General features: G+C 44.0%; 1 long non-coding RNA gene across 2 annotated transcripts in view; it reads right to left on the bottom strand.

Moving 5' to 3' along the window:
* Positions 1–10,400: 10,400 nt before the first annotated feature.
* Positions 10,401–24,191, bottom strand: part of LOC134353429 (uncharacterized) — a 170,778-nt gene continuing 156,987 nt past the window's right edge. For both annotated transcript variants that reach the window (XR_010019624.1, XR_010019623.1), the window contains exons 2-3: positions 11,931–12,018; positions 10,401–10,569 (exon numbers count right to left, since the gene is read on the bottom strand). This is a non-coding gene — a long non-coding RNA (uncharacterized LOC134353429). The remainder of the gene's footprint in view (positions 10,570–11,930; positions 12,019–24,191) is intronic.

Genomic DNA, 24,191 nt, shown 5'->3' with positions numbered 1-24,191 from the left:
AAGGATCTTCTCTTTAAATATACCAAATAACCTGACCTCCATTGCAGCCTTATGTGGAAATGAATTCCACAGATTCACCACCATAGGGATAAAGAAATTCCTCCTTGTCCCTGTTCTAAAAGAACGTCCTCATATTTTGATGCTGCGCCCACTGGTCCTAGACTCTTCTACTATTGGAACTATCTTCTCCATGTCAGTGCCCTCTGAATGGTTCAGAAGCAAACAAATATATATCTCTTCTTTAAATAGACAATAGACAATAGATGCAGGAGTAGGCCATTCGGCCCTTCGAGCCAGCTCTGCCATTCACTGTGATCATGGCTGATCATCCACAATCAGTATCCAGTTCCTGCCTTGTCCCCATAACCTTTCATTCCGTTATCTTTAAGAGCTCTATCCATCTCTTTCTTGAAATCATCCAGAGACTTGGCCTCCACAGCCTTCTGGGGCAGAGCATTCCATACATCCACCACTCTCTGGGTGGAAAAGTTTTTCCTCAACTCCGTTCTAAGTAGCCTACCCCTTATTCTTAAACTGTGGCCTCTGGTTCTGGACTCACCCATCAGCGGGAACATGCTTCCTGCCTCCAGCGTGTCCAATCCCTTAATAATCTTATGTGTTTCAATAAGATCCCCTCCCAGCCTTCTAAATTCCAAGGTATACAAGCTCAGTCGCTCCAATCTTTCAACATATGACAGTCCCGCCATCCCAGGAATTAACCTTGTAAACCCACGCTGCACTCCCTCAATAGCAAGAATGTCCTTCCTCAAATTTGGAGACCAAAACTGCACACAGTACTCCAGGTGTGGTCTCACCAGGGCCCTGTACAACTGCAGAAGGACCTCTTTGCTCTTATACTCAATTCCCCTTGTTATGAAGGCCAGCATGCCATTAGCTTTCTTCACTGCCTGCTGTACTTGCATGCTTGCTTTCAGTGACTAATGTACAAGAACACCTAGATCTCGTTGTGCTTCCCCTTTTCCTAACTTGAATCCATTTAGATAATAATCTGCCTTCCTGTTCTTTCCACCAAAGTGGATAACCTCACATTTACCCACATTAAACTGCATCTGCCCACTCACCCAGCCTGTCCAAGTCACTCTGCATTCTCATAACATCCTCCTCACATTTCACACTGCCACCCAGCTTTGTGTCATCGGCAAATTTGCTAATGTTACTTTTAATTCCCTGATCTAAATCATTAATATATGTTGTAAACAGCTGCGGTCCGAGCACTGAACCCTGCGGTTACCCCACTGGTCACCGCCTGCTTTTCCGAAAGGGACCTGTTAATCCCTACTCTATGTTTTCTGTCAGCCAGCCAATTTTCAATCCATGTCAGTACTCTACCCCCAATACCAGGTGCCCTAATTTTGCCCACTAATCTCCCATGTGGGACTTTATCAAAGGCTTTCTGAAAGTCCCGGTACACTACATCCACTGGCTCTCCCTTGTCCATTTCCATAGTTACATCCTCAAAAAAATCCAGAAGATTAGTCAAGCACAGTTTCCCCTTCGTAAATCCATGCTGACTTGGACCGATCCTGTTACTGCTATCCCGATGTGTTGTAATTTCATCTTTTATAATTGACTCCAGCATCTTTCCGACGTCAGGCTAACTAGTCTATAATTCCCTGTTTTCTCTCTTCCTCCCTTCTTGAAGAGAGGGACAACATTAGCCACCTTCCAATCCACAGGAACTGATCCTGAATCCATAGAACATTGGAAAATGATTACCAATGTGTCCACGATTTCTAAAGCCACCTCCTTAAGTACCCTGGGATGCAGACCATCAGGTCCCTGGGACTTATTAGCCTTCAGACCCAACAGTCTATCCAACACCATTTCCTGCCTAATATAAACTTCCTTCAGTTCATCCATTACCCTAGGTCCTTTGGCCACTATTATAGCTGGGAGATTGTTCAATATTCAATATATTCAAGTTCCAAAATATTCAATTTACTTTAAAAACCCAAAATATTTCAAATAGATCAATTCAAAACATGAAAGGAACTTCAACAAATTGAAAGCTTTTCTAAAGATGCCTTTTGAGGAGCTACCACACTCCTTCAAAATGAAGGTGGCCTCAACAGATGTGAATGGTGGTCAAGAGGTTCTCTGGAACAAGTGCTTGGGAATTACCTTTGTCCTTAGCTGCTTGTCACAATGTGGAGTCCACAAGGAATCCAGATATAGAATGCAATCACAGAGAGCTTCAGACAACTGGCTACAGATTTGCACGGCTATGTTCATGAGCACATATTGGGAATATCTAAGCCACTGGCATTAATATAAGAAAGCACTAATGGTTTCCAATAAATCCAAGCTGTAACATTTCTGTTCATTGCATGATAAGTTTACTTCTCTTTGTCTCATAAAGGGATTCTGTAATGTATCAATATCTAGTGTTGTCTTGGTCCAGTCCGTGAAGTCCGCATTCCGGTTCACGGTCTGGCCCGTGGACTCAGGACTCCGGGTCTTCCAGCTGTCCCTTGTTTCGGTTGGGTTAATCATAGGCACCTGATTCCCATCTTGGGGCTTGGAATACAAGTAGCCTTGGGGTCGAGGGTGGGGTGCTAGTTCCTCTTGTCAAGATTCCCTGGGAGCAACCTGCCATTGGAAGGCTAAAGTGGCCACTTGCCATCATTAGGCCACTTTGGAGAACCATCGCTTCATGGAGCCTTGCTGTCGGTAGTCAGAGCTGTCTTAGCGGTATGGATTTGGCCGTTTCCTGGGCCAGCTGAGTGGCCTTCAGCCACTCTGAGCTAGGTAGGGATCTGGCTGTTTCTGTAGCCAGCCTAGGTTGCTGGCCGTTTCTGCGACTTGGAGCAACCCTGATGCAGAGATGGAACTGTCTGTCGTTCTTCGGTGTTTGTCTCTTCTTGTCCTCGCCTTCTTATGGTAAGTCAGGCTGTTCTGCCACTGCCCTGCGGGGGAATCTATCATGTCTTGTCCTCACCTCCGTGGGGTAAGTCAGGCCGTTCTGCTGTTGCCCTGTGGGGGATTTGTCTTGTCTTGTCCTCGCCTCCGTGGGTTAATTCAGGCCGTTCTGCCGTTGCCCTGCAGGGGGATCTGTCTTGTCTTGTCTTTGCCTTTGTTGGGTAAGTCAGGTCATTCTGCCATTACCAGACGGATGGACCTGTCCCACCTTGGTGTGGGGATAAAGTTGAGTCCTAGCTTGTCTAAGGATAAGTCCCAACTCTATGTCTATGTACTGTCTAGTCTCATGTTAGTGTCGAGTTAAAGATGAGTCCTGGCTTTTCAAAGGATAAGTCCTGGCTCTCTGTTGATGTACAGTTCCCAGTCTGTGTCTGAGCTCCAGCCTCTGAGTTATCAGCCTCCGCATTCCAAGACCCCAGCCTCCAGGAAATCAAGCTTCAAGACCCGAGACCCCAGCATCAGAGCGCAGGAGCTCAAGCCTCAAGACCCGAGATCCGAGCCTCCAGGAACTCAAGCCTCAAGACCACGTCTCCACCTGGTCTCCAGGAACCCAAGCCTCACTACATCTTCACCTGGTTTTGGGGTCCGAGCCCGAATTAAAACCCAGGTTCTGGGTCCTTGAACAGTCTCTGGTTCGGAGTCCATGCCCAGGCTCCTTGTTCCCAGTCCCTCGTCCTTGTTCTGCTTCCCTAGCCTAGTCTGTGTTCCTGTCCCAACTCCTTGTCTGCATCCAGTCCCGTCCCTAACTCTAGTTCTCTAGTCAAGTCCTGTTCCTAGTACTTCAGTGTCTTTGTCTGCATTTGGGTCTGCCACCAATGCCTCCCTTGTGACAAGAGTCTTAGAAAAGTACACAGAAACAGGATGTTCAGCCTATCTATTACATTTAATTTTCCCTCTCCCATTGAGCTGAGCCCAGATCATAGCCCTCCATACATGTACCATCGACGTAACCCTTCCAAACTTCTCTTAAACATTGAAATCGAGCTTCCATGTACCACTTGCTTGCTCTATACTGTTCTGACAAACCAGATTAACTTTTGACCTTCTGACTAAAGAAGTTTCTCCTCAGATTCCCCTTAAACGTTTCACCTCTCACCCTTAACCTGTGACCATTGGTTTTGTCCCGCTCAACCTCAGTGGAAAAAGCCTACTTGAATTTACCCCCTCACAATTTTGTATAGCGCTATTAAATCTCCTCTCAATCTTCTGTGTAGTAAGGAATAAAGTCCTAACCTATTCAATCAGTCCAAATAATTTAGGGCTTCAGAAGCCTGAGGAATAACGGCATGACCATGGTGATTTTCGGAAATAAATTATTTTAATTTCTTTATTAAAAGCAGCTTTGTGGCCTAGTGGTTAACATAACATTATTAAACCGGATGACACTTCTAGATTACAGGTAGATGGGATTAAGCAGATTAATAATTCAGCATGGACTAGATGGGCCAAATGGCCTGTTTATGCTCTGCAGTGTCCTATGACCCTATTATAGCACCAATGACCAAAGTTTAGTTCCGACACTGTCTGTAACCTCCAAGAGGATGATGACTTGTCATGGTTTGGAGGCTTGTATGCCTCAGTATGTTGGCTGGAGTGAGGACCTTGTGCTTTGGCTCTCCCATGCCAAAGAGGTCAAATGGTAGAGGCCAGACTAAGCAATGTCCACCAGTCCTCCATGTTCGGGGGTTCAGCTCAGGGCTAACAACCCTGACTGGTCAAACAAAATTATTACGCAAACAGAAATGAAGAATCCTTCGACATCTGAGTGTGATGGTATTCCTGCGTCTCCACACGGGACTTAGATGACTGACAATAGTGAAAACCGAGAGGAAATTACTGACATGATGAAGGAAGCCCTGAACACAGCCAGAGATGGAAGACCTTCATTGCTGCCCTAAACGCCAGTGGTGTAGCAGGCAGTAACTAAGTAAGTACAGTCTGCAAGGACCACAAACATGAGAATATTTGCAATGCTGACACTCCAAAGCAACACACACAAAATGCTGGAAGAACTCAGTTGGTCAGGCAGCATCTATGGAAAAGAGTAAATAGTTGACAGTTCTGGCTGAGACCACTGATGAAGTGTCTTGTCCCAAAATGTTGACTGTTTACTTTTTTCCATAGATGCTGCCTGAGCTGCAGAGTTCCTCCAGCATTTTGTGTGTATTGCTGCAGTCTGTAATGATTTTGTGCATTTCCCTTTCTTCCCCTAGTACCCTTCATGATGGCTTGGGTTTCCTCTGGGTGCTCTGGTTTCCTCCCACATTCCAAAGGTGTACAGTTAAGGTTAGTAAGTTGTGGCTGTTCTATTGGACACAGCATAAGTAAGGAAGAGTATTGAACTGAGAGAGAACACAAGGAAGCTTGATCCACACTGGAGACTGAGCAAATCAAATGTAGAGCAATAAGGCAGATAAATTTATGGAATGTTTACATGTAGATTTTCTTACCAATATGATGGGAAAAGTTTATTTTCAATCTCATGTTGTGCAGAGTAAAAGGGTTCATTCATAATATTGTAATGAAGCCACTAAGTACGAACAAATATAAGTTTAGTTTGGATAACTTTGTTGGAAATAACAATTGGAATTTTAGACTCTGAAAATAGAATCTTAAATCTAAGCTAAGGAACCCTAGAAGACAAGAAAGGAAAATTGTTTGTGGTTGTTTGGGAATACGTGTTGAGTGATATGATAGCTGTCAGGCAAAAGATGAGGTATAATTTTAGAAAACAACAATATATTCATTTGTTTAAATGAACACCCAACAGGAAAAGTGATATGTGGCAACACTAAAGACCCTGGTTCGATCCTGATGTACTGTGACTGAATTAAAGACAGTGAAATGCAAGAAGAGGTTTAGACAGTTGCCAGAATTAGCACTGGGCCCCAGGGATTGTGATCATTTTAGAAATCAGTGAGCAAAGTTCAAGAAATTGATGGCAGGATATAAAATAAAAATAAACTGCTAAGAAACATAAAAAATGGATTGAAATAGCTTTTTATAGATATGTAAATAAGAAATGACTAACAAAGTTTAAGAGCATTTAAAATGCACAACAAGTAAATACTGAAAAGACAAGTAAATACTGGATTAGAAAAGCTGCAGAAAGTTGTAAAGGCTGACAGCCAGATCCATCACCTGCACCAGGCTTCCCACCATCAAAGGGCATTGCACCAAGAAGGCAGTATCCATCATTAAGGATATGACTTCTTCTCATTGCTGCCATCAAGGAGGAGGTCCATGAGCCTGAAAGTGCACACTTAACATTTTACAAACAATGACATCCCCTCTGCTGTCAGATTTCTCACAGTTCAAAGTAAATTTGTTATCAAAGTACATAAAATATGTCACAATATACTACCCTGAGATAGGTTTTCTTGCAGGCATTCACGATAGAACAAAGAAATACAACAGAATCAATGAAAAACTACACTGAAACAAATATGGACAAACAACCAATGTGCAAAAGAAGAACTAAATAAATAAATAGATAAAGCATACATGCGTACATACAGAGAGAATGAGCTGTAGACCCCTTTAAAATGTGTCCACAGGCTGAGAAATCAGTTCAGTGTTGAGGTGAGTGAAGTTACTCACGCTGGTTCAGGAGCCTGATGGTTGAAGGGTAATAACTCTTCCTGAACCTGGTGGTATGGGACCTCAGGCTGTTGTACCTCCTTACCAATGGCTGCAGCAAGAAGAGAACATGGCCTGGATGGTTGGGGTCCTTGTAGATATACTCAAAAGTGGGGAGGGCCTTTCCTGTGCTGGTCTGAGCTGTATTCACTACATTTTGCAGTCTTTTCCACTCATGGGCATTGGTGTTTCCATACAAGGCCATGATACAACCAGTCAGGATAGTCTCCACTCTACATCTACAGAATTTGTCAAGGTTTTAGATGACATGCTAAATTTCTGCTAACTTCTAAGAAAGTAGGGGGGCTGCAGTGCCTTCTTTGTAATGGTACATACATGCTGATCCCAAGACAGATCTTCTGAAATGGTAGTGCCAAGGAATTTAAAGTTACTGATCCTCTCTACCTCTGATCCCCTAATGAGGACTAGCACATGGACTTCCAGTTTCTTCCTCCTGTAGTCAATCAGCTCCTTGGTTTTATTGACATTGAGTGAGAGGTTGTGGTTGTGGCACCATTCGACCAGAATTCAATTTCTCTCCATTGACATTTTTGCTCTTTTTTTTCACTACTTAATTGGATTTATATGAAGAATCATGTTCGACTGATCTGCGGAAGTTCATTAGGAATACTTCCATTAAAACCGATGGGCACTCAGTTGTCACATATACGTACGTTAAAATATACAGTGAAATATGTCATTTGCATCAAATCAAATCAGTGAGGATTGTGCTGGGGGTGGCCCACAAGTGTTGCCACGTAGCCAGTGCCAACGTTGCCTGCACACGACTCACTAACCCTGACACAGATGACTTTGGAATGTGAATACTCAAAAGGGTTCCACAACAGAGGTTGATGAACAAGGGTGGAGAACATGGATTTGGGAATAATATTACAATGGGAGGGTAATAAAATATTATGGATTCAGATTTGGTTAGATAGATTAGTCATTCATAGATTATTAATGCTTCCTGTCAGATTCAATCCTTCAAGAAGACCAGAAACTTGTTGTAGAGCTTGAAAGCTTGCGTGCCACGATGACCTGGAGAACTACACAGGCTGGAGTCAGGGCTTTATGCTTTGATAGGGTTACCCATGCCAAACAGGTAAAAGGGTAGAGGACAGACTAAGAGTGGTCTACTGGTCCTCCAGGTTTGGGGCTAATAAACCTGACTGGTTAAAAGGAAAAGATAGTTACAGAAGCAGTAATTAAGAATCCTTCTATATCTGCGTGTGGCGGAATATGACCAAGGACAGACAGAGATGGAGGAGCTTCATTGCTGCCCTAACTGCCAGCAGCATAGTGGGCAGCTAATATCTCAGATTCAATAATGGAGAATCAGAATCAGGTTTATTATTACCAGCATGTATCATAAAATTTGTTAACTGAGTAGCAGCAATACAATGCAATACATGATAATATAGAGAAAAACAATAAACAAGTAAATCAATCACAGTAAGTATATATCTGTATATTAAAAAGATCAAAAATAGTGCAAAAACAGAAATAATATATATTTAAAAAATTGAGGTAATGTTCATGGGTTCAATGTCCATTTAGGAATCGTATGGCAGAGGGGAAGAAGCTGTTCCTGAATCATTGAGTGTGTGCCTTCAGGCTTCTGTATCTCCTCCTTGCTGATGATAACAATGAGAAGAGGGCATGTCCTGGGTGACGTGCGTCTTTAATATTGGACTCACCTTTCTGAGGCACCACTCCTTGAAGATGTCTCGAATGCCTCAGAGGCTAGTACCCATGATGGAGCGGACAAAGTTTTCACCTTTCTGCAGCTCCTTTCAGTCTTGTGCAGTAGCACCCCACCAGTCAGTGATGCAGCCTGCAAGATTGCTCTCCTCGACACAGCCATAGAAGTTTTTGCATGTTTTAGGTGACAAACCAAGTTTCTTCAAACTTCTAATGGAATATAGCCTCTATCTTGCCTTCTTTAGAACTGCATTGATATGTTGGACACGGGTTAGATCCTCATATTGGTTTTAATTCCCTTATCTTACCTTCCTGAAGTCCACAATCAGCTCTTTCATCTTACTGACAATACAGAGGACAGGTTCTGTAGCTTATTGATCAGGACTGTGGGAATATGCTGTTACATGCTGAGAAACAGTCAATGAACAGCATCCTGACATAGGTGTTTGTATTGTCCGATTCTTTTCTTTGTCTCAGGTTGATTAACATTCAGTGTTCAAAATGCTTGTCAAGTCTACTGCTGGGTCCTTGTTTGTCTATGTGAAGCAGGTCCATGTATCAATGCCAAACTCCCAAACTAGGCCCTTATTAATCTCTGAATCCAGTGAGTGCTGCACTTTGGTTATTGGATGTAACAATATGATAAACGGGTTCGACAATTTCAGAAAACCGTATTGTGCAATTGGATCATGGATTGCCACACCTCTAGACCGCAGTTCGTTCAGTTTGGACAAACATCTGCTCTACAACATCCATCAGCACAGAAGGACCACAGGGATGTCTACTTAGCCCCCTGCTCTACTGTCTTTACACTTATGACTGTGTGGCTAAGTACAACTCCAACACCATATTCAGGTTTGCTGATGACACCACTGTTGTTGGCCGTATCAAAGGTGGTGATGAATCAAAACACAGAAGGGAGATTGAATATTTGGCTCAGTGGTGTAATAACAACCTCTCACTCAATATCAATAAACCCAAGAACTGGTGTAGACTTCACAAGAGAGAAACTAGAGGTCCATGAGCCAGTAATCATTGGAGAATCAGAGTTGTAGAGGGACAATAACTTTAAATTCCTGAGTGACACTATCTTAGAGGTCTTGTCCTGTGAACATCATATACAATGGCATGCAAAAGTTTGGGCACCCTGGTCAAAAGCCCCTTCCCCCCATCTTTTAAATCTACTCCTCTATTTTTTTTCTCCAGTCATGCTGAAGGGTCTTGGCCCGAAACGTCGACTGTACTCTTTTCCATAAATGCTTCCTGGCCTGCTGAGCTCCTCCAGCATTTTGTGAGTGTTGCTTGGATTTCTGGAATCTGCAGAATTTCTCTTGTTGGAGAAAAGTCAGTAACTTTAAATTCCAGGATGTCAACATCTCAGGGGACCTGTCCTGAACCCATCATATAAATATAATTGAGAAGAAACCACAACAGCACCTCTACTTCCTAAGGAGTCTGCAGAGATCTGGCATGTCATCAAAACCTTGGCAAAATTCTCTAGAAGTGTAGTGGAAAGTGTGTTGATTGACTGCTCAATGGCCTGGTACGGGAACAGCAATACCTTTGAGTGGAAAATCCTACAAAAGGTCGTGGATTGGGCATAGGACATCATAAGTAAAACCCTCCCAACCATTAAGCACATCTACATGGAACGCTGCCATACAAAAGCAGCATCCATCAACAAAGATTCTCACCACATAGGCCATGCTCTTTTCTCGCTGCTGCCATCAGGTAGGAGGTACAAGTGCTTCAGGGCTCGCACCACCAGCTTCAAGAACAATTATTACCCTTCAACTATCAGGCTCTTGAACCAAAGGGGATAACTATTCTCATTTAAGTACTCTTATTTTTTCATGCTTGTTATTTATTGCAATTTATTTATATTTACATTTGCACCGTTTGTTGTTCACTGATCCTATTTACAGTTAGATTTTCTAAGTATGCCCACAGAAAAAGAATTTCAGGGTTGTATGTGGTGATATGTATGCATTCGGATAGTACATTTTACATTAAACTTTGAACTTTAAACTTCCTTTTCATGTAAAGCTAGGCCAATTCTGATGTTAAATAATTCCCCTCTATCATTAAATGTTTTCCTCTCGACCAATGCCCGCTGGATTGCTATTTTATTCCAGATCTCCAGGAACTGATGTGCTCTGCATCTCAAAATAGTGGAAGCAGGCAGTCTTGTGGAGTTTTAGATTCTTTTGGACCTGTACCTTAGACCTGCATCACCCTGGAGATGCCCTCTTCTCATTACGACCATCAGGATGGCAAGATAAGAGCCTAAGGATACAAAATCAACATATTAGGAACAGCTTCTTTCCTCTTGCCATCAGATTTCTAAATGGAGAATAAACCAATCCATGAACACTACCTTATGATTTTTGCTCTTTTTCAAACTATTTATTTGCTAAACACTGTATATATGATAATGTACTGTGCAAAAGTGTTAGGCACCCTAGTATGTGCTTGAGAACTTTTGCAAAGCACTGCATATTTACTACCATTTGTATAAATTAGTGCAAATAGAGAGAGCAACAAAATAAATAAATAAAATAGTGAGGTGGTTTACATAGGTTCATTATCCATTTAGAAATGTGATGATGGAGGGTAAGAAGATGTTACTGAAATTTTGAGTGTGGGTCTTCAGGCTCCTGTACCTCCACCCTGATGGTAGCAATGAGAAGAGGGCAGGTCCTGGGTGATGTGAGTCCGTAATGAAGGATCTGCTTTTTTGAAGCATTGCATTTTGAAGGTGCCCTCGATGCTGGGGAGACAATCCTAATCCGGTGAAATTTTCTAATGAGTATTTTCACAAGACTATAATCAGGCAAAATGTAAAGGCATTACAAATAGAAATATAAAGAGTTAAGGGTAATTCATGCAAGGTGCTGGACAAACTCATTAAATCAGGTGACGGGTGATAAATAATCGATATTTCAAGCCATTGAAACAGAGTGGCTCCTTAAACCAGAAAGGACTGTACCATGCTATATTTCTAAATACATGAATAATAAATTCAAGGGTTTATTTTGTTGAAAATTATCTAATAATGCCCCAGTGTTATGGCTGCAGTGATCCATCCATTTTCATCACTTTACATCGCCAGCCAACAAGCACTGATTGGAGTTTGATTTCTGCCGTTATCTTTAAGGAGTTTGTAAATTCTCCCTGTGAGCATGTGGGATTCCTCCGAGTGCTCTGACTTCCTTCCGCATTGCACAGGTGTGTACATTAGGATTAGTGAGTTGTGGGCATGCTATTGTTGGCACTGGAAGTGTGGAGATACTTACCCAGCACAAATCTCAGTGATCTGATTTGACATACATCATGCATTTCACTGTATATTTCATTGTTTTGATGTATGTACAATATTGGTCACCCTGGATATATATCTGTGCCTAAGACTTTTGCACAGTACTATGCACTTGACAAATAAAACTAATCCTTAGATCTTTAATCTCTGGTTATATCGTTAGCACCTATCCTTTTCACCAGTGCCTTTCATCCCATCCCAACACAATCTTCTCTCCTGTGCTTTGTGATCATCTGTGCTTGAGGAAACTATTTCCATACGAGTTCAGACAACAGGTTGATTCTGTCACAAGGGTTGCTATGTTACCTGAATGAGGGAGACCACTCACCAGCAAAATCTTGGAAACATTGAAACCACTGAGTCTGTTTCATTATAATCTGCTGGACTTTAGAAATATTCAACTGGTCAGACAGTATCTGCAGAGAGAAAGATAAACTAAATTAATCAGAATCAGAATCAGGTTTAATATTACCGGCATATGTCGTGAAATTTGTTATTTTTACGGCAGCTGTATAATGCAATATATGATAATAGAGAAAAAAACCTATGCATTACAGTAAGTACATATACACATTAAATAGTTCGATTAAATAAATAGTGCAAAACAAATTACATTTTAGACAAGTAGTACCGTAGTGTTCATGGGTTCAATGACCATTCAGAAGTCAGTTGACAGAGGGGAAGAAGCTGTTCCTGAATTATTGAGTGGGTGCCTTCAGGCACCTGTACCCGGATCCTAATGGTAACAATGGGAAAAAGGCATGACTTGGGTGGACTTTCATCAGAAAGAACCTGGCAATCTCTTTTACTTCAGCTTTCCACCCATAGTGGAGTTCTGCATCTACTTTCCCAGTCAACGGTTAGCAATATGAAATGGCGCGATCCAATACGATCCATTAACGAATCGCTCTGTCAGGAAAATTCAAGTCAAGTCACTTTTTATTGTAATTTCGACCATAACTGCTGGTACAGTACACAGTAAAAATGAGACAACGTTTTTCAGGATCATGGTGCTAAATGATACAATACAAAAACTACACTGAACTACGTAAAACAACACAAAACTACACTAGACTACAGACCTACCCAGGACTGCATAAAGTGTACAAAACAGTGCAGGCATTACAATAAATAATAAACAAGACAATAGTCACAGTAGAGGGCAGTAGGTTGGTGTCAGTTCAGGCTCTGTGTATCAAGGATTCTGATGACCTGGGGGAAGAAACTGTTACATAGTCTGGTCGTGAGAGCCCGAATACTTTGGTGCCTTTTGCCAGATGGCAGGAGGGAGAAGAGTTTGTATGAGGAGGTGCGTAGAGACCTTCATAATGCTGTTTGCTTTACGGATGCAACGTGTGGTGTAAATGTCTGCGATGGCGGGAAGAGAGACCCCAATGATCTTTTCAGCTGACCTCACTATCCACTGCAGAGACTTGTGATCCAGGATGGTGCAATTTCCGAACCAGGCAGTGATGCAGCTGCTCAGGATGCTCTCAATACAACCTCTGTGGAATACGGTGAGGATGGTGGGGGGTAGGAGATGGACTTTCCTCAGCCTTCACAGAAAGTAGAGACACTGCTGGGCTTTCTTTGCTATGGAGCTGGTGTTGAGGGACCAGATGAGATTCTCCGCCAGGTGAACACCAAGAAATTTAGTGCTCTTAACGATCTTTACGGAGGAGTTGTCGATGTTCAGCGGAGAGTGGTCGCTCCGTGTCCTCCTGAAGTCAACAACCATCTCTTTTGTTTTGTTCACATTCAGAGACAGGTTGTTGGCTCTGCACCAGTCCATTAGCTGCTGCACCTCCTCTCTGTACGCTGACTTATCGTTCTTGCCGATGAGACCCACCACGGTCGTGTCTTCGGCGAACTTGATGATGTGGTTCGAGCTGTGTGTTGCAGCACAGTCATGGGTCAGCAGAGTGGACAGCAGTGGGCTGAGCACACAGCCCTGGGGGGCCCCGTGCTTGGTGTGATGGGGTTGGAGATGCGGCTTCCAATCCGGACTGACTAAGGTCTCCCAGTCAGGAAGTCTAGGATCCAGTTGCAGAGGGAGGTGTTCAGGCCCAGTAGGCTCAGCTTTCCAATCAGTTTCTGAGGAATGATTGTGTTGAATGCTGAAATGAAGTCTATGAACAGCATTCGAACGTATGTGTCTTTTTTGTCCAGGTGGAGGGTGATGGCAATGGTGCTGACTGTTGAACAGTTGGGACGGTACGCGAACTGCGGGGGGTCCAGTGAGGGGGGCAGCAGGGTCTTGATGCGCCTCATGATGAGCCTCTTGAAACACTTCATGATGATGGATGTGAGTGCGACGGGACGGTAGTCGTTGAGGCAGGACACTGAAGACTTCTTCAGCATGGGGACGATGGTGGCGGCCTTGAAGCACGTAGGAATGACAGCACTGCTCAGGGAGATGTTGAAGATGTCAGTGAGAATCTCTGCTAGCTGGTCTGCACATCCTCTAAGCACTCTGCCAGGAATATTGTCTGGTCCAGCAGCCTTCTGTGGGTTGACCTGGCACAGGGTTCTCCTCACATCGACCGCGGAAAGACACAACACCTGGTCATTTGGAGGAGGGGTGGTCTTCCTCGCCGCCATGTCATTTTCCGCCTCAAACCGAGCGTAGAAGTTGTTCAACGCATCTGGGAGGGAGGCATCACCAGCACCGCTTTCCACCCACAAGGGAATAATAAGAGTTTTAGTACTTTGCCTGAATTTATTTTCACACCTTAAACATTCAATGACTCCCTCGGTAGTGTACTGGTGGGTCAACCAAGTTCTTTATTAGCTCTGTATAAGGTCTTGAAGGCACTGATATGTTATGGGTCATTGTGACTGCAATTCACCCTACCTTTCAGCAATTCTTAAAATACAGATAAATGGTAACTCTTACACAGATGCTGCCCGATCTGCTGAGTATATCAGGGACTTCTATTGTAATCCTGATTTCTCTCCCTCATTTTGAAATATTTTCCCATATTAAAGACTTCTTCATTCATTATCTGTCATATTGGATGATGTGGACGATCATAGTCTTTCTATGACCCTGATTGTTCTTGGCAAATTTTTGTGCAGAATTGGTTTGCCATTGCATTCTTCTGGGCAGTGTCTTTACTAGACAGGTGACTCCAACCATTATCAATACTCTTCCGAAATTGTCTGTCTGACATCAGTGGTCGCATAACCAGAATGTGATATGCACCAGCTGCTCATATATCCATCCACCGTCTGCTCCCATCGCTTCATGTGACCCTGATCGGGGGCTAAACAGGTGCTACACCTTGCCCAAGGGTGACCTGCAGGCTAGCGGAACCAAAGAGTGCCTTATATCTCTTTTGGTAGCGATGTATCTCCACCCCACCACCCAATATTAAATATTAAAGATCCTTAGTAATGAAAGTTAAGTAAACAAAACAATGAAAGTTAGTTGTTAAGTATTCACGGAGCAAGAACAAATAAGGAGTAATAAGATTAAATGTTTGTACTGGGCAACCTATAGTGTGGGCCACTGAGACAATATCATACACACTAAAGATCTCAGGCCCAAAAGAGTCACTCTGACACATAGGAGGCCCAATCGATTCGCCACATGATCAATTGGCCACATATGCAATTGCCAATTCTGGCAATTGATCCTAAAAGGTTCATGAATGATTTACTCTATTGATTCATCCCAGTGGATAATGTAAACAAAAGCTCCATAAAAGGGCAATCACAAACAAGAAAAAATCTGCAGATACTGGAAATCTGAGCAAACTGTACAGACAGTATTCTTTTCCATAGATTCTGCCTGGCCTGCAGAATTCTTCCAGTATTTAAAAACACAAACACGAGCAAATCTGCAGATGCTGGAGTTTCAAGAAACACACATAAAAGTTGCTGGTGAACGCAGCAGGCCAGGCAGCATCTCTAGGAAGAGGTACAGTCGACGTTTCGGGCCAAGACCCTTCATCAGGATTATCTGAAAGAAGAGATTTGAAAGTGGGAGGGAGAGGGGGAGTTCCAAAATGATAGAAGAAGACAGGAGGGGGAGGGATGGAGTCAAGAGCTGGACAGTTGATTGGCAAAAGGGATATGAGAGGATCATGGGACAGGATGCCCAGGGAGAAAGAAAAGGGGGAGGGGGGAAAAAGGCCCAGAAGATGGGCAAGGGGTATAGTGAGAGGGACAGAGGGAGAAAAAGGAAAGAGAGAAAAGGAATGTGTGTATATAAATAAATAACGGATGGGGTACGAGGGGGAGGTGGGGCATTAGCGGAAGTTTGAGAAGTTAATGTTCATGCCATCAGGTTGGAGGCTACCCAGACAGAATATAAGGTGTTGTTCCTCCAACCTGAGTGTGGCTTCATCTTTACAGTACAGGAGGCCGTGGATAGACATGTCAGAATGGGAATGGGATGTGGAATTAAAATGTGTGGCCACTGGGAGATCCTGCTTTCTCTGGCGGACAGAGCGTAGGTGTTCAGCAGAGCGGTCTCCCAGTCTGCGGCGGGTCTCGCCAATATATAGAAGGTCACATTGGGAGCACCAGACGCAGTATATCACCCCAGCCGACTCACAGGTGAAGTGTCGCCTCACCTGGAAGGATTGTCTGGGGCCCTGAATGGTGGTAAGGGAGAAAGTGTAAGGGCATTTGTAGCACTTGTTCCGTTTACAAGGATAAGTGCCAGGAGGGAGATCAGTGGGGAGGGATGGGGGGTACGAATGGACAAGGGAGTCGCGTAGGGAGCAATCCTTGCGGAAACCGGGGTGGGGGGGTAGGGGGGAGGGAAAGATGTGCTTAGTGGTGGGATCGCGTTGGAGGTGGCGGAAGTTACAGAGGATAATATGTTGGATCCGGAGGCTGATGGGGTAGTAGGTGAGGACCAGGGGAACCTTATTCCTAGCGGGGTGGCGGGAGGAGGCAGTGAGAGCAGATGTGCGTGAAATAGGGGAGATGCATTTGAGAGCAGAGTTGATGGTGGAGGAAAGGAAGCCCCTTTCTTTAAAATTTACAGTAGAGGAGGCCGTGGATAGACATGTCAGAATGGGAATGTTTTTACAGTAGAGGAGGCCGTGGATATGTTTACAGTAGAGGAGGCCGTGGATATTTTAAGATGAAGTCACACGCAGGTTGGAGGAACAACAGCTTATATTCCGTCTGGGTAGCCTCCTACCTGATGGCATGAACATTGACTTCTCTAACTTCCGCTAATGCCCCACCTCCCCCTCGTACCCCATCCGTTATTTATTTATATACACATATGCTTTTTCTCTCTCTCTCTCCTTTTTCTCCCTCTGTCCCTTTGACTATACCCCTTGCCCATCCTCTGGGTTTCCCCCGCTTCATTTTCCCTGGGCCTCCTGTCCCATGATCCTCTCATATCCCCTTTGCCTATCACCTGTTCAGCTCTTGGCTCCATCCCTCCCCCTCCTGTCTTCTCCTATCATTTTGGATCTCCCCCTCCCCCTCCCCCTCTTAAATCTCTTACTAGCTCTTTCTTCAGTTAGTCCTGACGAAGGGTCTCGGCCTGAAACATCGGCTGTACCTCTTCCTAGAGATGCTGCCTGGACTGCTGTGTTCACCAGCAACTTTGATGTCTGTTGTTTGAATTTCCAGCATCTGCAGAATTCCTTGTGTTTGTGCACACCTTGAATGTGTTTAATGGTTTTCATGAGGCCCAGGAACATTGGTTACGTAGCTTTATTAGTCACATATACATCGTATAGGAAGAGATTGAAAACTTGGCTGACTTGTGCCGCAAAAACAACATGCCACTCAATGTCAGCAAAAGCAAAGAGCAGATTATTGACTACAGGAGGAGGAAACTGGAGATCCATGAGCAAGTCCTCCTCAGGAGATCAGAGGTGGATGGGGTGAGCAACTTGAAAATTTCCAGAGTTATACTTTCAAATGATCTGTCCTAGATCCAGCACATAACTGTCATTGCAAAGTGGGTACAGCAGCACCTCTACTTTCTTAGAAGTTTGTGAAGGTTTAGCATGCCATTTAAAACTTCTACTAGTATGTGAGGGAGAATATACTGGCTGGTTGTACCACTTTGTATTGTCTGCTATGGAAACACCGGTGCCCTTGATCAGAAAAGTCTACAAAAAATAGTGCATATGGAACAGTCTATCATGGGTAAAACGCACCCCATCATTAAGCACATCTACCAGGAGCACTGACACAGGAAAGCAGCATCCATCGTCAGGGACACCACCCACCACCTACAACATGATCTCTTCTCACTGCTACCATTAGGAAGCAGGTACAGGAGCCTCAGAACCCATTCCACCAGTTTCAGGAGAAGTTATTACCCCTCAACCATCAGACTCTTAAATCAGTGGATAACTCCACTCACCACAACACTGAACTGATTCTGCAACCTATGAACTCAATTTCAAGGACATTTCATTTCATGTACTCAGCACTTATTACTTATTTATTATTAATATTTTCATGTTTTGTGATTTTACAATTAGTAGTCTTTTGCCCATTGTTTGTTTCTCTGTCTTTGTTGTGTACAGTTTTTGAGAACATAAGACTAGCAGAATTAGGCCATTTGGCCCATTGAGTCCGTTCTGCCATTTCATAATGGCTGCTCCAGGCTTCCTCTCAACTCCAATCTCCTGCCTTTCCCCTCCATCCCTTCATGCCCTGACCAATCAGAATCTATCAGCTTCTGCCTTAAATATACATAAACATTTGGTCTCCACAGATGCCTGTGGCAACAAATTCCACAGATTCATCACTATCTGGCTAAAAAATCTTTATTGTTATCTTCATTCTAAAATGTCACCCATGTATTTTGAGGTGGTGTCCTCCCCCACCACAGGAAACATTCTCCCCACATCTACACTATCAAGGCTTTTCGCTTATCGATAGGTTTCAATTAGGTCACCCATCTTTCTTCTAAATTCCAGTGATTATCAGCCCAGAGGCATCAAATGCTTTTTATATGACAAGTCATTTAATTCTGGAATAATTTTTGTGAACCTTCTTTGAACCTTCTCCAGTTTCAGCACATCTTTTATACGATAAGTGGCCCAAAACTACACACAATATTCTAAGTGAGGCCTGACCAATGCTTTATAAAGTCTCAACATAACATCCTTGGTTTTATATTCTAGTCCTCTTGAAATGAATGCTAACATAACATCTGCCTTCCTCACCACAGACTCAACCTGCAAATTAATCTTTGAGGAATCCTTCACAAGGATTCCCAAATCACCTTGTGCCTCAGATTTTTGTATTTTCTCCCCATTTAGAAAATAGTTAACCCTTTCATTTCTTCTGCCAAAAGTGCATGACATATACTTCCTGATACTGTATTCCACCAGCAATCCTCTGCCCATTCTTCGAATCTACCCTTCTGAAGCCTCCCTATTTACTCAAAACTACCTGCCCCTCCACTTGCCTTTGAATCATCTGCAAATTCTGAAACAAGGGCATCAATTCTATCATCCAAATCTTTGACATATAACATAAAAAGAATCAGTCCCAACATAGACCCATGTGGAACACCTCTAGTCACTGACAGCCGACTGAAAAGGCTCCTTTAATTCCCAACCCTTGCCTCCTGCCGATCAACCACTGCTTTATCCAGGCTAGGAACTTTCCTGTTATACCACGGACTCATAGTTTGCTAAGAAGCCTCTTGTGTGGCACCTTGTCAAATGCCTTCTGAAAATACAACGACACAACATCAACTGATTCTCCTTTGTCTATCCTGCTTGTTATTGCTTCAAAGAAGTTCAACAATTTTGTCAGGCAAGACATTCCCTTGAGGAACCCATGTTGACTACAGTCTATTTTGCCATGTGCTTCCAAGTACCCCCAAAAAAATCCACTCCAACATCTTCCCAACCACTGAGGTCAGACTAACTGACCTTTCCTTTCTTCTGCCTCTCTCTTCCTTCTTGAAGACTACAATGACATTTGCAATGTTTCGGTCTTCAGGAATCATTCCAGAATCTGGTGATTCTTGAAAGATCATTACTCATGCATCCATTATCTCTTCAGTCACCTCTTTCAGAACTCTGGGGTGTACACCATCTGGTACAGATGACTTATCTACCTTCAGGCCATTCAGTTTCTCAAAAACCTTCTCTCCATTAATGATAACTTCACACACTTCATGACCTCCGCCGACACCTGGAACTTCCCCACCATATTGCTAGTGTCTTCAACAGTGAACACTGATGCAAAATACTTATTCAGTTCATTCGTCATTTCCTTGCCCCTCATTACCACCTTTTCACTGGTTCCTTTGTATTTATCGTGAACCTCCACAAGAAAATGGATCTCAGATTAGTATTTGATGATAGATATGTACTTTGATAATTAATTTACTTTGAACTTTTGATCTTTGAAAAATAGTGTGAACTGTGTCAATTAGTATCAATGACCAATATTGAATGAGGATATGCTGGGGGAAGCCCGCAAGTATCACCGTGACTCCGGCACTGCCATAGCATACTCACAACTTACAGACCTCTATGTCCTTGGAACGTATGAGGAAACCAGAGCACCTGTAGGAAACCCATGTATTCACAGGGAAACAGACAAATGCCTTACCACCACCAATCCTACCAAAATACTTAATAGTGAGGGTGCTCGCAATTACCTCATTGCTGGCACTGTATGGAACCAAGACAGGTAAACAGAACAGTATTATTGAGACATCTGATCGTAGCACCAAATGACATAGGAGTAGACTTGGGCAATTTGTCCCATTAAATATGCTGCATTTGGTATGGCTGATTTATTTTCCTCCTCAATCCTATTCTCCTGCCTTCTCTCTTTTGACATCCTTACTAATCAAGAACCCATGAAGCTCTGCTTTGAATATACCCAATGACTTGTCCAGCATCTGCAATCACTCGTCGTCAAGTATGATTCTTCTCCTGGTGGTTGATTTCGTCTCTTGAGATGACTGAAGAGGCCGATCCGTGATCCACAAATCCTTTTGCAGTGTTGGCAAGTGTGGTCATTGAAGTGGTGGTGGATGTAGCTGGTTGAGCCTTTCCTAATCTCGCCTTACTTTGAAGCCACTTCATCTCAGAGGCATGGTAGGGGTATTCTTCAAGTTGTACAGTCCCTTTGCAGACAATCCTCCTCCAGCTTCTCCTATCCTGTGCTAATTTCTCCCATCTATTCAGGCTGATGTGGCATTTCCTCAGGTGGATCTTGATATTGTCCTTGAATCCTTGAGCAGGAGTTGTTTAGGGAGATAGGAGTCAGGTAGACAGATGATGTAGCCAACCCATCGCAACCGCGTTGAGTCACGATTAATGTTAGCTTCCTCCAGGATGCTGGAATTAATGTGTCTGTTCTTCCAGCTAACTCAGAATCTTTCAGAGGCATCTTTGATGGTCAGATTCTAGGGATTTTATGTGCCTGTTGTATGTTGTACATGACTCCACTCCATTTAGCTTTAGACACCAAAAGCTTAGTCTTGATATACCGATTCTTCAAAAACCCTTTTTCTCAACCTGGCAAAAGTTCCACTCCTACAGCCTATTCTTTGATATATTTCAAGGTCAATGTTGGCTCTTGAAGAAAGAAGGCTGCCAAGATATGGGAAATGATCAGTGTTCTCCAGAGAGATGTTGTCAATGGATGCTCAGAGGTTTAGGAGCTTGACCTGGGGCAGGTTGGTGCAAGACTTGGGTTTTCTTGATGCTTCGATCAAGTCCCAGGAGTTTGCATGCTCTGGCAAAGACATCCATGATGCATTGCAGTTCCTTCTTAGAGTGAGCTACAATGGTGTTGTATTTTATCATACTGGAGCTCCATGATGGAAGTAGTTGACACCTTGCTCTTTGTCTTGAACTTGTTAGAGTAAAAGAGCTCCCCATCTGTCCTATGGAGAATCTGGATTCCTTGTGGGAGGTCTTGTCCTAAGAGGTGAAGATTGGTTGCAATGAAAACAGCACACAGAGTTGAAACAATGAAGCACCCCTATTTGACCTGGGTCTCAACCTTAAAAGATGCTGTTTCAGAGCTGCTGTTGCTCATGACTGTTGCACTCATGTAATTGTGCAAGAGCTGCAGGATCTTGAGGTATTTCTCCAGGTACTTGATTATGAACAGTACTTGCCAAAGGGCAGGATGATTTACAGAGTCAAATACTTTTGTAAGGTTTATGAAGGCCATATAAAGTGGGAGATTTTGTTCCCGGGCTTTCTCCTGCAACTGATGTGCTGTAAGAATCATTTCAGATGTTCCTCTGGCTGGACAGAAGCCACACTGAAACTGAGGCGGGGATCTTCTGCCGGAGGTGAAAGCTAGTCACATAAAATTTCAGTAAGTACTTTTCCTGTTGTAGAGAGGAGGAAGATGGCTCTATAATTTCCATAGTCTGCTTTGTCACTCTTTTTGAAGAGCGTAACAATCAGGGCATCACTGAGTTCATCTGGAATCTTCTCCTCATCCCAGATCTTGACAAGCATGTCATGAATACTGTATGATTTAAAAGTTCTGTGGCACTTTCCTTGAGGATTTCTGCTGGAATTCCATCAGGCCCTGTGATCCTGTTGCCCTATTGTTCCTCAATTTCTTGCAAGCCACCTGCACCTCTTTGACACTAGGAGGCTTACTCATATCCTCCTCATGGGTCGTTGTGGGAGCTGGTTGATGACTTCAATGTCAACAGTTGTGTCACGATTGAATAGCTCCTCAAAGTGTTCCTTCCATCGAGAATTGATGGCATCATTGTCCTTTAGCAGTGTCACAAGGTAGCGCTGGTGGCAGAACCAAATGCAAGACACAGACACTGAAGTACTAGGAACAGGACTTGACTGGAGAGCTGGGACAACAACACAGACTTGGGCTAGGACATTGGCTAGGCAAGCGGGACCAGGACAAGGAACTGGGAACTAGGAACCTGGGCTTGGACTCCGAGCTGGAGAATGGACAAGGACCCAGAACCTGGGTCTTGACTCGGGCTCGGACCCTGGAAATAGGTGAGGACATGATGTGGCTACGGGACTGGACATTGCTTGGGTTCTTCATGGCTCGGGTTCCTCAAGGCGAGGACATGACGAGGCTCAGGTTCAGACTCCGAGCTAGAGACTGGACAAGGACCCAGAACCTGGGTCTTGACTTGGGCTCGGACTCCAGAAATAGGCGAAGACATGACATGGTCTTGAGAGACAGAACTAGGTGAGGCTACAGGACAGAACGAGAGACCCCTGGGCAAGACGAGGGAACTCCAGCACAGGACAAGGGACATGGACAGGACCAGAACACGAAGCCTTGACTTGGTTGAAAGGGGACAGGTACACCTTGCCTTGGTCGAGGAAAGACAGGTATGCAGATACATGGAACACAGAGCCGGGACCCCTCCTTGGAAACAGGACTTGGGGCCAGAGCTCTACACAGAGTCAGGACCCTTCCTAGGGAGCAGAACTTAGGGCCAAGACTCATGCACAGAACACAGAGAGACAGCTCCCAACACAAGGTAGCGGCAAACAGCCAGACCTACCTAGCGAAGGCGTGGACTCAGAGGGACGGTTCCAAACAACGACAGACAGTTTCTTTTCCTGACACAGCAAGGCTCCGGTCTTGCTCTGACAGTTGAACTTGACAGTGATGCAGGCAAAGGTTGCAGATGAGACTTCAGGCGAGGCAAGATGAGGCTCCTGACCCTACTCCCACTCCCAAAGGAAGGGGCAGAGAAGGGATTCAGACAGGGCATTGGGACAGGAACAATCCAGCAGCCAAGCCCGGGTCTCTGGAGGTATTTATGTGTCTGCCCAAACAAGAATCATGTTCCTCAATTAGAGCACCCAACAAAAATGGGGAAAACAGGAAAACCTGGAATACGAATAGATGGAACCAGACCATGAACTGGAATGCGGACTTCACGGACCGGACCATGACTAGCAGCCTTTGTCCATCTTTGGAGCGAAGGAGGTTTAGGCCACGATGGTTAGGGTGCCTCAGCTTTGGAGTGGGCTTCTCTTTTTGCTTTGCAGCTGATGTCCTTCTGCCAGGCACAGAAAGCTTTCCTTTTGTTGTTGATTAGCTCTTCTATTTCTCCATCCAATCTCTGTTTTTCCTGGTCTTGTATCCAATGATGTTTTTACAAGTATCAAGGATGAGGGTCTTCAGTGCGGTCCAGTGTGCTTCATTGTCCTCTGTATACTACTTTGGGAGTCTTTCAAAAGGGGCAGCCTGGAGATATTGTCTTTTAGGCCCTCGATGTTGAACCTGGGACAGCTCAGCTCCTTTTGCACTCTACTCTGCCACATGATTTTGATGGCCACTTGCATCTAAATAAGCTGATCAACTGTCCAGCCATCATCAGCACTGATCATGGTTCTTGTATTTTTTACATTTCTGCAAATCCTCCTCCAAACAATGACATAGTCTTTAAGATGCCAACTCTTTGAACGGGGATGCATTGACGAAGTTTTCACCTTATTTCTCTGGCGGAACAGGGTGTTGGTGATGGTCAGGTCATGTTCAGCACACTTGGAGAGTAAGAGCACTCCAGTGGAGTTGACATTGCCAGCACCTTCCTTCCCAATTGTGCATTTCCAGGAGTTGCTGTTCCTACCAACTCTAGCATTGAAGTCTCCAAGAAGAGTGAGCTTAT

Source organism: Mobula hypostoma, chromosome 10, assembly GCF_963921235.1.
Source record: "Mobula hypostoma chromosome 10, sMobHyp1.1, whole genome shotgun sequence".
NCBI classification, from domain to species: Eukaryota; Metazoa; Chordata; class Chondrichthyes; order Myliobatiformes; family Myliobatidae; genus Mobula; species Mobula hypostoma.
This window is presented reverse-complemented; position numbering and strand designations above follow the sequence as displayed.